This window comes from Callorhinus ursinus, unplaced genomic scaffold (assembly GCF_003265705.2).
Source record: "Callorhinus ursinus isolate GAN/ISIS: 27379988/994484 unplaced genomic scaffold, GSC_fseal_2.0 scaffold45, whole genome shotgun sequence".
Classification (NCBI taxonomy): domain Eukaryota; kingdom Metazoa; phylum Chordata; class Mammalia; order Carnivora; family Otariidae; genus Callorhinus; species Callorhinus ursinus.
Window position 1 is genome coordinate 11798229 of NW_027397107.1, and position 13105 is coordinate 11811333.

The 13105-nt window shown below is 48.0% G+C and overlaps 1 protein-coding gene and 1 pseudogene across 1 annotated transcript in view; one reads left to right on the forward strand and one right to left on the reverse strand.

The window, feature by feature from the left end:
* Positions 1–13105, reverse strand: part of FAM174B (family with sequence similarity 174 member B) — a 150402-nt gene that overhangs the window by 83370 nt on the left and 53927 nt on the right. The window lies entirely within an intron of this gene.
* Positions 3090–3918, forward strand: LOC112839889 (protoheme IX farnesyltransferase, mitochondrial pseudogene; annotated as a pseudogene).

Genomic DNA, 13105 nt, shown 5'->3' on the forward strand with positions numbered 1-13105 from the left:
AGGCTTTGAGGTCGGGGAGCCCTGAGTTTAAAAGCCTGCCCGTGGGGCGCCTGGGGGGCTCAGTCAGTTGGGCGTCTGCCTTCGGCTCAGGTCCCGATCCCAGGGTCCAGGGATCGAGCCCCTCATCGGGCTCCCTGCTCCGCGGGGGGCCTGCTTCTCCCTCTGCCTCTGCCTGCCACTCCCCCTGCTCGTGCGCATGCTCTCTCTGTCAAGTAAATAAATAAAATCTTTTAAAAAAAATAAGTAAAATAAAAGCTTGCCCATGACTTCAAACCGCTTCAGCAGCAGCCCTGGGCCCCGGGATCCACATCTCCACATCAAGACAAATAATATCTGCCTCAGGGGACTGAAATGAATACAGGGGGAACATCCCTAGGATAGAGCTGGCCCAAGCAGGTGTTCAGGAGATTGTGGGGGCCATCTTGATGATGACGACGAGGGCAACCGTACTCTTCCACTCCTGCTAGACCCGACCCTTCCACACACAAACCTGCCCCTCTTCTAGCTGGCAGTCACACTCAGTAACTGTCGCTAACATCCACGGAGCACTGACTACGGGCCAGGCCCCGTACAATAAACTATTTCACTTCATTTGCAGGGCACCCAAAGATAGCCGCAGCTAATACCCCGCTCTACAGGCAAGGAAACAGGTTCAGAGAGGTTGGGGTAATGTGCTGGTCGGGGAAGGCTGACCACTATCACAGAAAAAACACACAAAACTTCAGTCTCCCCCACAAAAGCCTACATCTCCCCCACACCCCTGGGGCAGAGAGCATGGAACAAAGGACTCACTCTAGCCATCACTCAGGGACCCAGGCTCCTTCCATATTGCGACCTCCTACGCTGAGCCGCCCCTTGATCCCCGGCAGTGAGATAGCAAGCAAGAGGGAGAGAGCAAGAAAACCAGTGGCTCTTCCTCCCCTCAACTCAGTGTGACACCTGACACTTCCGCTCACAGTCCACCAGCTAAAACTAGTCTCTGGGGCCCACCTCGATGCAAGGGGCTGGGGGAATAGCCTCTTTGTGCTCCCAGGAAGAGAAGAAGAGAAATAGACACTGGTGAACAATAGTTTCTACCACAATGAACTTGCCTAAGAGCACGCAGCCAGTAAGGACGGAAGGGAGCTATGAACCCAGACCCTCACCTCCTAATCATACCATCTGGGGAACTGTGGAGATTTTAAAACAGAGCTCCCAAATTCTCTCCCATTCTTCCAATCAAGATGTAGGGTCCATGTCAAATCCGGGTTCTGTTAGTCTTTGACCAACAGAATACAGCAAAAATGACACTATGACCATGTCCAGTCTCTTAAGACACTGGCAAGTTTCGACTTCCTATCTCTTGGGATGCTCTCTCTTGGAATCCAGCTGCATTCTTGTGAGGAAGCCCAAGCTAGTCTGTATGGAGAGATTAGCTGTATTTGTTCCAGCTGACGGTCAGGGAGAGGTCCAGCCATCATCTAGAATCACCCACCAGATGTGTGAGTGAAGACACTTCCAGATGATTCTGACCCTCAGCAGTCAAGTCATCCCCAGCTTCTGAGTCTCCCTAGCTGAAGCCCCAGACACCATGCGGCAGAGGCACTCCACCTGGCTGTGCCCAGCTCGCATTCCTGACCCACAGAACCTATGAGCCTAAGAAAATGGGTGATTGATGCCACTAAGCATGGCGGTGGTTTGTTATGAAACAGTAATAACTGGAAAAGGAACTTATTTAAGAATTTCATGTCGGGGTTGCCTGGGTGGCTCAGTTGGTCGAGCGGCTGCCTTTGGCTCAGGTCATGATCCTGGAGTCCCAGGATCGAGCCCCACACTGGGCTCCCTGCTCAGCAGGGAGTCTGCTTCTCCCTCTGACCCTCCCCTCTCTCGTGCTCTCTCTCTCATTCTCTCTCTCTCAAATAAATAAATGAAACCTTAAAAAAAAAAAAAAAGAATTTCATGTCAGGGCACCTGGGTGGCTCAGTCAGTTAAGCATCTGCCTGTGGCTCAGGTCATGATCTCGGGGTCCTGGGATCAAGCCCCACATCAGGCTCCCTGCTCCGCGGGGGGCCTGCTTCTCCCTCTCCCTCATCCCTCCCCACCCCACCCCCCACCACTTGTGTGCTCGTTCTCTCTCTCAAATAAATAAAATAGTCCCGCATCGGGCTCCCTGCTAGGCGGGGAGCCTGCTTCTCCCTCCGCCTCGCTCTCTCTCTCTCTCTCTCTCTGACTCTCATGAATAAATAAATAAAACATTAAAAAAAATCTTTAAGAAAAAAATTTCATGTCTAACAGTCAAACAGATGCTATTACTTCTGGGGGGGGCGAGCTTCCAGAATCTCTTTAAGATTCATTTATTTTTTTATTTGAGAGAGAGACAGAGAGTGAGCAAGAGGGCACAAGCAGGGGGAGCGCTCAGCAGGGAGCCCAATGCAGAGCTCCAATCCCAGGACCCCGGCATCATGACCTGAACTGAAGGCAGACGCTTAACAGACTGAGCCACCCAGGCGCCCCCAGAATCCTTTTTATTTTTGTTCTTATGCTATTTGATATTTTTCCCACAATAAAAATTATCCAAAATAAAAATGTGTAATTCATCATCAGAAAAAAAAAAAGTTTTAATGACACACCCTCTGCTCAATCACTAAACCCCATTGACCCCTGTGCAATCTTGTCCCTCGACTTTGCCAGGAAATGAGACTCCTGGGTCTATGTGCTAAAGCTGGGTGGCTACGCAGATCCTAGGGGTCGTCAATGCTTGTTCCAGGAACAATTCAGTGGCACTAGCCGCCACCTCTAACTGTCCTCTTTGAAGCACTAAACCAGCTTCTGCGAGGAGGAGCAGGGCCCTGGGTCAGCCCCACCTGTGCAAGTGGAGATAACCCTAGGAAGGGGGCTGGGGTTATGGTGAAACAGGCTCTAGAGATGATTTGTGAAAATGCTGCCAAAGAGGCCAGGATGCTGCCTGCCTGTGGACCGTGGGCTCATGCTGTTTCCCTACGTGGTGTGCCCCCCCCAGGCACAGAAGATTAACCGTGGAAGTGAAAGCTCAGGAAAAGGGAGCTGGCAGTGCCCAGCAGCCATGAGGAGAGCCTCCAGACTCGGGCACTATGGCCGCATCCCCGCACACTCTCTCCTCACGCCTCCTGACAGGCTGGGTCGGAGGATGTGTCTGGCTTCCAGAAAAAAAGTCAATGGAAGAATCCCCTCACACGTTAATGCATCTTTTCAGGATCATCCATAAGCCGCGGACGACATTTCAGCACTTGACCTTCCTCAAGCGCCTGCATGTCACACAACTGGACAGAAGCCTCAAGCAGCAAGTAAAACGGAAGCCAGACCAGCACCAGTTCCTTTCCTGGAAAAAACCCCTTGGGTCAGGCCACAGCAAACATGTAGGACATAAGACCTCTCCCACCCCCAGCCTGCCTCTGTCCAGAAAGCCGAAGGAAAACTACTGCTGGGACTGGAACCAGCTTCCAGAAAGCAGTGGGGAGACATGAAGCTGCCATCTGGATGATCTGCCAGCAATTATGGCTCCGCTGTCCAAAATCAAACCCACAGCTCGCAGCAGGGTTTGCACTGGCTCGGGGACCTTCTGACCGGCCCTGCCTCCTACATCCTTTTGTCGGAAGAGGGCTTGCATCCTTTGCTACCAACTCCATCCATCAGTTTTTTGAGGTACCACTGGATTCAAACATGAAGAAGACAAAAAAACAGATGTCTGATTCGTGGACAGGTCAGCCTGTGGCCGACGGTGTCCTTGGCCACCTGCTGTGCTGTTCCAGGAGTTGCCCTTCCAACCTGGGGGCGATGAACCCACTCACAGGAGCCCTGGGGGCCTTCCACATTTTCCTGTATACCTGTTGCTTTACCCCACTGAAAAGGATCAGCACCCAGGCGCCCCTGAAGTATTTCTTTCTGGAAGGTTGGCACTAGACCTCATACAAGCAGCCCGTCCCGCTCTGACCCATGTCCCCCTTCGGTCACTGCTGCTGATCAGCAGCCCCTTTGCTGCACGGCTTCTCAAGACCGAATAAGAAGGGAAATCAGAAAAAAAGGTGAGCTGGCATACCCGGCCACATAGCTCACATTCTTGTCCCTTTAGCGAAAAACACCATTTCTCCCCTGGAAGCTTCTAAATTCAGAAATTAGCCTCCATACATCCACTGGCCTTAAGAGCCAGAAGCTTGGGTTGGACTCCCATTGGGGATGCGTCCGGTTCCAGGAGTTGTGCGAGGGTCCCTGTTGCAGGTGTGGCTTAAACAGGATGTTTTAAGTATTCCATCTTCAGGGGCACTGTTGCCCTGTCAGAATTCATTTTGGGGTGTTTAAGCAACATTTAAACGGTCCCTGCAATATACTTGTTCTCAAAAGTTTCTAAAGCGATTGCAGATAACATCTGATCCCTGTTTCTACTTATCTGTAATATTACCTCTTGGCTGTATCCAGGTTCTTTACTGTGGGCAACATGGCATCTCATCAAGAGTTCTCAAGACCCCTGGACGTTCTATGTCTCTCCCTGGTCTCACTGCATTAAGTCTATGCCCCTTTCTCAACTTGATCTCACTTGGTTACACCAAGTAAGGAAAAGTAATAGTCATCTCTGAATATCAAAATCTAGAACCTTTCTGAATGCCCACCAAGAGGACATTAAATACCCTAAATTATGTTGTATCTTTTAAATGGAATACTATGGAACCCTCAAAAACAATGTTATATGGTCAGGGCACCTGGCTGGCTTAGTTGGTGGAGTGTAGGACTCTTGGTTTCAGGGTTGTGAGTTCAAGTCCCACGCTGGGTATAGAAAATACTTAAAAATGAAATCTTTTTAAAAAATATGGTCATAGGGCGCCTGGGTGGCTCAGTTGGTTAAGCGACTGCCTTTGGCTCAGGTCATGATCCTGGAGTCCCGGGATCGAGTCCCACATCGGGCTCCCTGCTCAGCAGGGGGTCTGCTTCTCCCTCTGACCCTCTTCCCTCTCGTGCTTTCTATCTCTCATTCTCTCTCTCTCTCAAATAAATAAATAAAATCTTTAAAAAAAAATATGGTCATATACTTGGAAACATGAAAAAAATGCTCAAGTTATTATTACGGTAAATTTCAAAAGATGTTGGCAAAAGTGTTTCTGTGGTATGACTCAACTGTGTAAAACAGAACATGAACAGCTTAGAAAAGACTGGAAGAATATACACCGAGATGTTCACTGATGAATCTGCTAAGCACTGGAATCATCCTTGCTTTTTCTTTCTTTGTTTCTTTGTTTCCCTCCCCCCCCCCCCCCCCCCCCCCCCCCCCTCCCTCCCTCCCTCCCTCTCTCCCTCCCTCCCTTCCTCCCTTCCTTTCTTTCTTTCTTCTCTCCTACAGTGAATATTTTTTAAGAGTACTGAGAGCAATTCAAAAAGATTTTCCTAAAGAAACAGTAAATAGGGGCGCCTGGGTGGCTCAGTCAGTTAAGCATCTGCCTTCAACTCAGGTCATGATCCCAGAGTCCTGGGATCGAGCCCTGGTGGGGCGCCCTGCTTCTCGTCCTCTCTCTGCCCCGTACCCTGCTCGAGTCTGCTTCTCCCTCTGCTCCTTACCCCGCTTGTGCTCTCTCTCAAGTAAATAAAGAAAATCTTTAAACAAAAAAAAAAGAAGAAGAAGAAGAAGGGGGGCACCTGGGTGGCTCAGTCGTTAAGCGTCTGCCTTTGGCTCAGGTCATGATCCCAGGGTCCTGGGATCGAGCCCCGCATCGGGCTCCCTGCTCCGCGGGAAGCCTGCTTCTCCCTCTCCCACTCCCCCTGCTTGTGTTCCTGCTTTCACTATCTCTCTCTCTCTGTCAAATAAACAAATAAAATCTTTAAAAAAAATAAATAAATAAGATGGTGCTTCCTGTGATTAGAGAATGAAAGTAAAACTTTTGAGAAAACGATAGAACCTTAATGCTTTACTAGACAAAAACAGAGACTGCTTTCAAATGCTTGTTCTAGCATCTTTTATATACATAGCCCCCTTGAGGTGTGTTAACTTGTGACTCTAGGGGCCACCTCTCTTTCCCCTACTGGATGTCACAAGGTCTCCCCTGCCTCTGCTGGCTGCCAGGTCGCTCTTGGATGGTGACAGGCTGTGCCCTCGTACACAGAAAACCTATCATATTGATGTGTTCAAGAGTCCTACCCCTTCGGGGACATCTGGGTGGCTCAGTCAGTTAAGCGTCTGCCTTTGGCTCAAGTCATGATCCCAGGGTCCTGGGATGGAGCCCCCACATTGGGCTAGGGAGCCCAGACTCAACGGGGAGTCTGCTTCTCCCCCTCCTTCTGCCCCTCCCCCAGCTCATACACGCTCTCACTTTCTCTCTCAAATAAATAAAATCTTAAAAAAAAAAAAAAGAGCCCTACCCCTTCACACCCTCACCCATCCCTTCTTATAGGCTCTGGCTACTTAGTGTTGAGGACTTAGAGAGGGATAAAGACAAACGTCTCCTTACTCGACTAGACTGGGTCACAGTTCCTGTATTGGTTTACATGGCTTCTCGGACCAGCCCTGAGTAGGCTCTCCTGATCTCTGCATGACAAGTTTTCAAATGCTCATTTTAACTCCCCTATGGAAGGATATGGGAGCTCTTTATTGGGGGAAAGGGTACTGCACAGTTCAATGACATGACCCTGACCCTGGCTCAACTCTTCCACACACCCCTCAACTCCCTTAGCTCAGGAATCACAAGAAATGGTTGAGTAATAGAAGCCACTCATTACAATCACCTACATAAAACAAGAGCCTCCAACACTCCTTCTCCAAGGGCACTGTATTGTTATCTATTGATGCATAGCAAATTACCCCAAAATGTATCAGCTTAAAACAACAAATATTTATTCTCTCAGTTCCTGTGGGTAAGGAACCTGGACATGGCTTAACTGTGTCCTCCAGCTCAGAGTCTCTCTCAAGACTGTAATCAAGGTGTCAGCCTAAGGCTGGGATCTCATCTGAAGACTTGACTTGGGAAGGACCTGCTTTCAAACACACTCACTGGCTATTGGCTAGAGGCACCCTCAGTTCCTTACTACACGAGCCTCTCCATAGAGCAGCTAACAAAATGACAGCTGGCTTCATCAGAGCGAGTAGGCAAGAAGAGCCAGAGAAAGTGAGTGTAAGCAAAATGGAAGCCACAGTCTCTTTGGAACCTAATCTCAGAAGGGACATCTCTTCACTTCTGCCACAATCTATATTAGAGTCACTAGGTCCAACACACACTCCAAGGGATCACACAAGAGCGTGAATACTAAGAAGTGGAAGAATCACTGGAAGCCATCTTGGAGGCTGCCTTCCACAGGTACAAAATCCTTTCTCTCCAGCTCACTGAAGAATACCATTAGATTCTTGAGGAATTGCTCCCTTTTACATCGTTGGGCTGAGAAGATGTTTTATCCTCTTGGGCCCCTCCACACCTCTAGAAACTCCTGCCTCCCCAGTCCCAAGTAGCTTGGAAGTACCCCAGCATATTCCTGGTCACTATAACAAGACGAAGCAAATCAACACCAATTTCCTAGATGTACCTACCTCCAGAAGGCCCAGGACACACACAGCCTTCCTCCACAGTGGACCCCACGAAATTCCCACATCCTTACAGGCTGATCCACTGCCCCACCCCTTCTTTTTCTTGTTCTCTCCAAGTCTCTGCTTTCCTGTTAAAGTAGGCACAGGGGCAGGAAACAAGAGCTCAGAATCCCTGGAAGTTATCAAAACGCCACACAGCCAAAGAGGGGAGCAAGCAACCAAAAACCCAAATTCTGAACTGGGAGAATCAGGCTAGAGTCCCAGAAATTCAGAAGACAAGCAGAACCTTAGGAGAAAACAGCCAGGGATATCTGAATCCTTTCCTGGGAAGGTTGGAAAACGCTTGATCCTCTCAACTCCATCTTCAGGGGTTGAGGCCCCTTCCAATGCCCAGTAAAATCCATTTCCCACCCCCATACGCTTTGACTCCCCCCCCAGAAAACAAAAGAGAAACAGGATTGTTTCCATGAAAGATTAAGGAGAACATTTCATTACAAGTCACAGCACAGAAACAGAATTGCTTTCAGGATGCCTCCAACAGAACCTCCTTGCAGGAAGATCAAAGACCTCTTGATTATCAGCAATAAATACGGCATTGCAAATGCGTTCCCAGGCCTGGCTGTTTGACTATGAGTTCATGAAACCTGAACATATAAACATTATTTTCTGTTGTGTATTTTTTTATTTAAAATATATAGATGTTAAGGGCGCCTGGGTGGCTCAGACAGTTAAGCATCTGCCTTTGGCTCAGGTCACGATCCCAGGGTCCTGGGGTAGAGCCCCACATCGGGCTCCCTGCTCAGCGGAGAGTTTGCTTCTCCCTCTCCCTCTGCCTGCCACTTCCCCTGCTTGTACTCTCTCTCTAATAAGAAATAAAAAATCTTTTTAAAAAATAGATAGATATAGATAGACAGATGTTAAATTCCGCCATACATTAAATAGTTATTTGGGGCTAGTTCAAGCATTTATATGTTTTATATGAGAAAATATAGCCCAAATTCTAAAATCCAATGATGTAAACGAACATGAATACTACAATCACCTCTTAGGTTTCATACCTTTATACTCTAGTATTATAGTTTTGCGGGGTTTTTTTAAAGATTTATTTATTTTAGAGAGACAGAGAGAGTGCAGGAGCGGGGGGAGGGGCAGAGGGAGAGGGAGAGGGAGAATCTCCATCAGACTCCCCACCGAGCCCAGAGCCCAAGGCAGGGCTCAATCTCACAACCCTGAGCTGAAATCAAGAGTCGGATGCTGAACCAACTGAGCCACCCAGGCGCTCCTATAGGACTATAGGTTTTAATTTTTTTATTTTTGAGGCACCAAAACAACTATTTTATCACGTTAAGAACTTAGTGTCCCAAAATGAGGAAAATGTGAACGAGTGGAGCTTCTGCATCTGAAAGGAATGAGGCCAGAGTCCAGCCTGTTCGGCCTCCTCCTCCCTCCCTTCAGATTTCTTGGGATCCTCTGGGGACCCTAGGACACCATGGAACACAAAGTCGTGTTCAAAATTAATCTGCACTTTCAAGATCCAACACTAGAGGGCAGAACGCTGAGCCTAAGCTGAGCTTTAGATTCATTATTCTGTTTGTGTCCAGGATGATAAAGATTCCTGTTGCAAAACACATTTTTAAAGAAACCATTTTCATATCACAAAGTTTAACTCTTTTGGAAACATAGGTCTCTGTTAAAGCAAAAGTTGTTGTAGAGTGCCCTGGAAAATTAAACAATTAAGTAACACTGTAATTCAGTGAGATCAGATTTCTACAAACCTCAAACCAGAAAACAGCCTAAAAATATTAGATGAGAAGGCAATACACTTGGGCCTTGATGAGGGGGGAGGAGCATAAATAAGCTTAGGAAATAATAAAAAACATAATAAAATAATTATGTTACATCTTTAAACATAGTGAAATAATCTCATTAAGTCTAAATTCATTTAAAGGTCAATGATGCATAATTTATGTAGGCTCATGAAATGTATTCTGTAAATGATAATTAAACCAACATCCCCGTCTTTTTTTCTCCCGCCTCTCCTATTAACTCTATAAACACTAGAACACTCGTATATTTTAGGTGGTAGTAACAAATTTAAAGGATAGCATGTTTTCCTGAAGTTATTTCTAATAAAAATTCCAAACTCCACAGACACCTAATTCACTGACATTTTATCAAACACGACAGCATTGTGTCGCAGAAGATCAGCATTGCAAGGGAGGAGCTACAGAGGAAAGATTCTACACAGGAGTGAAGATAAATAGGCCCAAGATAATATGTCAGTTTCATAATATGGCTGGGAACTACCCTGGACATATATTTTTCAAAATTAAGGAACTGAGCCAATATAAGTCCGCAAGGAGAGACTCTGATTCATTCAGCATTCTCTGTTCTGGGGTCTGAGAGTATACAAGTGAACAAAACAAACAAAAATCCCTGGCTGGGGCGGAGCTAGATGGCGGAGGAGTAGGAGACCCGGCTGTCGTCTGGTCTCAGAAACTCAGCTGGAAAGGGATCAAACCATTCTGAACACGTACGAACTCAACAGGAGATCGAAGAGGAGAACAGCAACAACTCTCTGAACAGAGAAGAGACCACTTACTGGAAGGTAGGACGTGCGGAGAAGTGAATCCAAGGCGATATTTGGAAGGATAGACGGCAGGGGAGGGGCCTCCGTCGACCGCTTCTGGCAAGTGCTAGAGCCGCGGAGCACAAAATCGGACCTTTTAGAAGTCGGTTCCACGGAGGGACGTCGCTCCAGTGGCTAAGCGGGGGGTGGAACCCTCGCGGGACAGTGTGGTCTCAGGACCCTCGGGGTCACAGAAAGACCGGGGGTGCCTGAGTGCGGCAGAGCTCCCACGTATCGGAGCAGGGAAGCCGGCTGCAGAGACGGAGCCGAGGCGTGGGCTCTCAGCTCGGGGTTGCCATAAACTGTGATCCGCGGCCCAGTCGGGCCACTGCTCCTCCAGCAGGGACCCAACAAGCGGCAGAGCCGGGGAGACTCCCCTTCCTCCCCCAGGAGGAGCGGCGCGGGAGCGCACCGCAGGGATCTGCTGGGTTTGGAGACTCCACACGGGGTCGGGTGCCAGAGATAGAAAGGCTCGGTCACAGGCCGGATGAGCACGGAGTGCGGCCGGAGACCGGGGAGACGGGAGTGACTGACTCCTTTTCTCTGGGGGCACACTGAGGAGCGGGGCCCCGAGTTCTCAGCTCCTCCCGGTGGAGATTGGGAGGCCGCCATTTTCACTGTCGCCCTCCAAAGCCGTACAGAAAGCTTGCAGGGAACAAAAGCTCCTGAGAGCAAACCCGAGGAGATTGCTTAGCCCGGACCGACAAGGCGGGGCAATTCCGCCTCCAGCAAAGACATTTGGGAACCACGGCAACAGGCCCCTCCCCCCAGAAGATCAGCACGAACAGCCAGCAAGCCAAGACCAAGTTTACCGATCAAGGAGAACGGGAGAACTCCAGCGCTAGGGGAATACTGCACATAAAATTCATGGCTTTTTTTACCACGATTCATTAGTTTTTCAAAGTTAATTTTTTTAACTTTTTTTAATTTCTCTTTTTCCCTTTTTCAATCAACATCTTATCAATCCCTTTTTAAAAAAAAACATTTTTTATTTTTCATTTTTAGAGTCGTATTTTATCCCTTCCTATTAGTTACCCTTATTTTTGGCATATATATATAAGTTGTTCTCTCTTTAAAATTTTCAGATACAGTTTCTTCTAACAAATAAAAATATACCCTAAATCACTACTGTATGCCTTTGTTCTAGTCTCCTACCTGATCATATTCTCTTTTTTTTAAATCTTCTTCTTTCTTTTTTCAAACAACTTCTTATTGTATCAATTCCTTTTATAAAATCTTTTATAATTTTCATCCTTACAGTCATCTTCCATCCATTCATTGTATCAACCCTTATTTTGTACATATATAAGTCTTTCTTCATTTAAACTTTTAGGAGGCACTTTTTTCTAACAGACCAAAATACGCCCAAAATCTGTGTGGCACCTATCTATGCACCAGCCTGATCATATTTGATCATATTCGGTTTTTTATGTATTGTTCTGTTTTTGCTTTTAATCTTTTTCTTTTTCGTTTTTTTTCTTTCTTTTTTCTTTCTTTCCCTTTCTTTTCCCCTGGTTTCAGATCTTTTCTGATTTGTATAGAGTATATTTGCTGGGGACGTTGTTAACCTGTTAGCATTTTGGTCTCTCATTCATCTATTCTAATCTGGACAAAATGACAAGACGAAAAAACTCACCTCAGCAAAAAGAACAAGAGATAGTACCGTCTGCCAGGGACCTACTCAATACGGACATTAGTGCGATGTCGGACCTAGAGTTCAGAATCATGACTTTAAAGATACTAGCTGGGGGGGCAGAGCAAGATGGCGGAGGAGTAGGAGACCGAGATTTCGTCTGGTCTCAGGAATTCAGCTGAATAGGGATCAAACCATTCTGAACACCTACGAACTCAACAGGAGATCGAACAGGAGAGTAGCAACAACTCTCTGAACAGAGAAGCGACCACTTACTGGAAGGTAGGACGTGCGGAGAAGTGAATCCGAGGCGATATTCGGGAGGATAGACGGCGGGGGAGGGGCCTCCGCCGGCCGCTTCTGGCAAGTGATAGAGCCGCGGAGCACAAAATCGGACCTTTTAGAAGTTGGCTCGGCGGAGGGACGTCGCTGCAATGGCTAAGCGGGGGGTGGAATCCTCCCGGGACAGTGTGGTCTCAGGACCCTTGGGGTCACGGAGAGACTGGGGGTGCCTGAGTGCGGCAGAGCTCCCAGGTATCAGAGCGGGGAAGCCAGCTGCAGAGAGAGAGCAGAGACGCGGGCTCTCAGCTCGGGGTTGCCATAAACTGTGATCTGCGGCCCAGACGGGGCACGGCTCCCCCAGCAGGGACCCAACAAGCAGCAGATCCGGAGAGACTCCCCTTCCTTCCCGGGGAGGAGCGGTGCGGGAACGCACTGCAGGGATCTGCTGGGTTTGGAGACTCCGTGCGGGGTCGGGTGCCAGAGATAGCAACGCTCGATCACAGGCCGGGTGAGCACGGAGTGCGGCCCGAGACCGGGGACACGGGAATGACTGCTTTTCTCTGGGGACACACTGAGGAGCGGGGCCCCGAGTTCTCAGCTCCTCCGGGTGGAGATTGGGAGGCCACCATTTCTGCCCTGGTCCTCCAAAGCTGTACCGAGAGCTTGCAGGGAACAAAAGCTCCTGAGAACAAACCGGAGCAGCTTCCTTAGCCCGGACCGACAAGGGCGGGGCAATTCCGCCTCCGGCAGACATTTGGAAACCACAGCAACAGGCCCCTCCCCCAGAAGATCAGCACAAACAGCCAGCAAGCCAAGACCAAGTTGATCGATCAAGGAGAAGGGGAGAACTCCAGCGCTAGGGGAATACTGCACATAGATTCATGGCTTTTTTTTTTTTTTTACCATGATCCATTATTTCATCAAAATTAATTTTTGTTGACTGTTTTTTTATATTTTTCTTTTTCCCTTTTTCAACCAACATCTTATCAATCCCTTTTTTAAAAAAAAAAAAACATTTTTTATTTTTCATTTTTAGAGTCATATT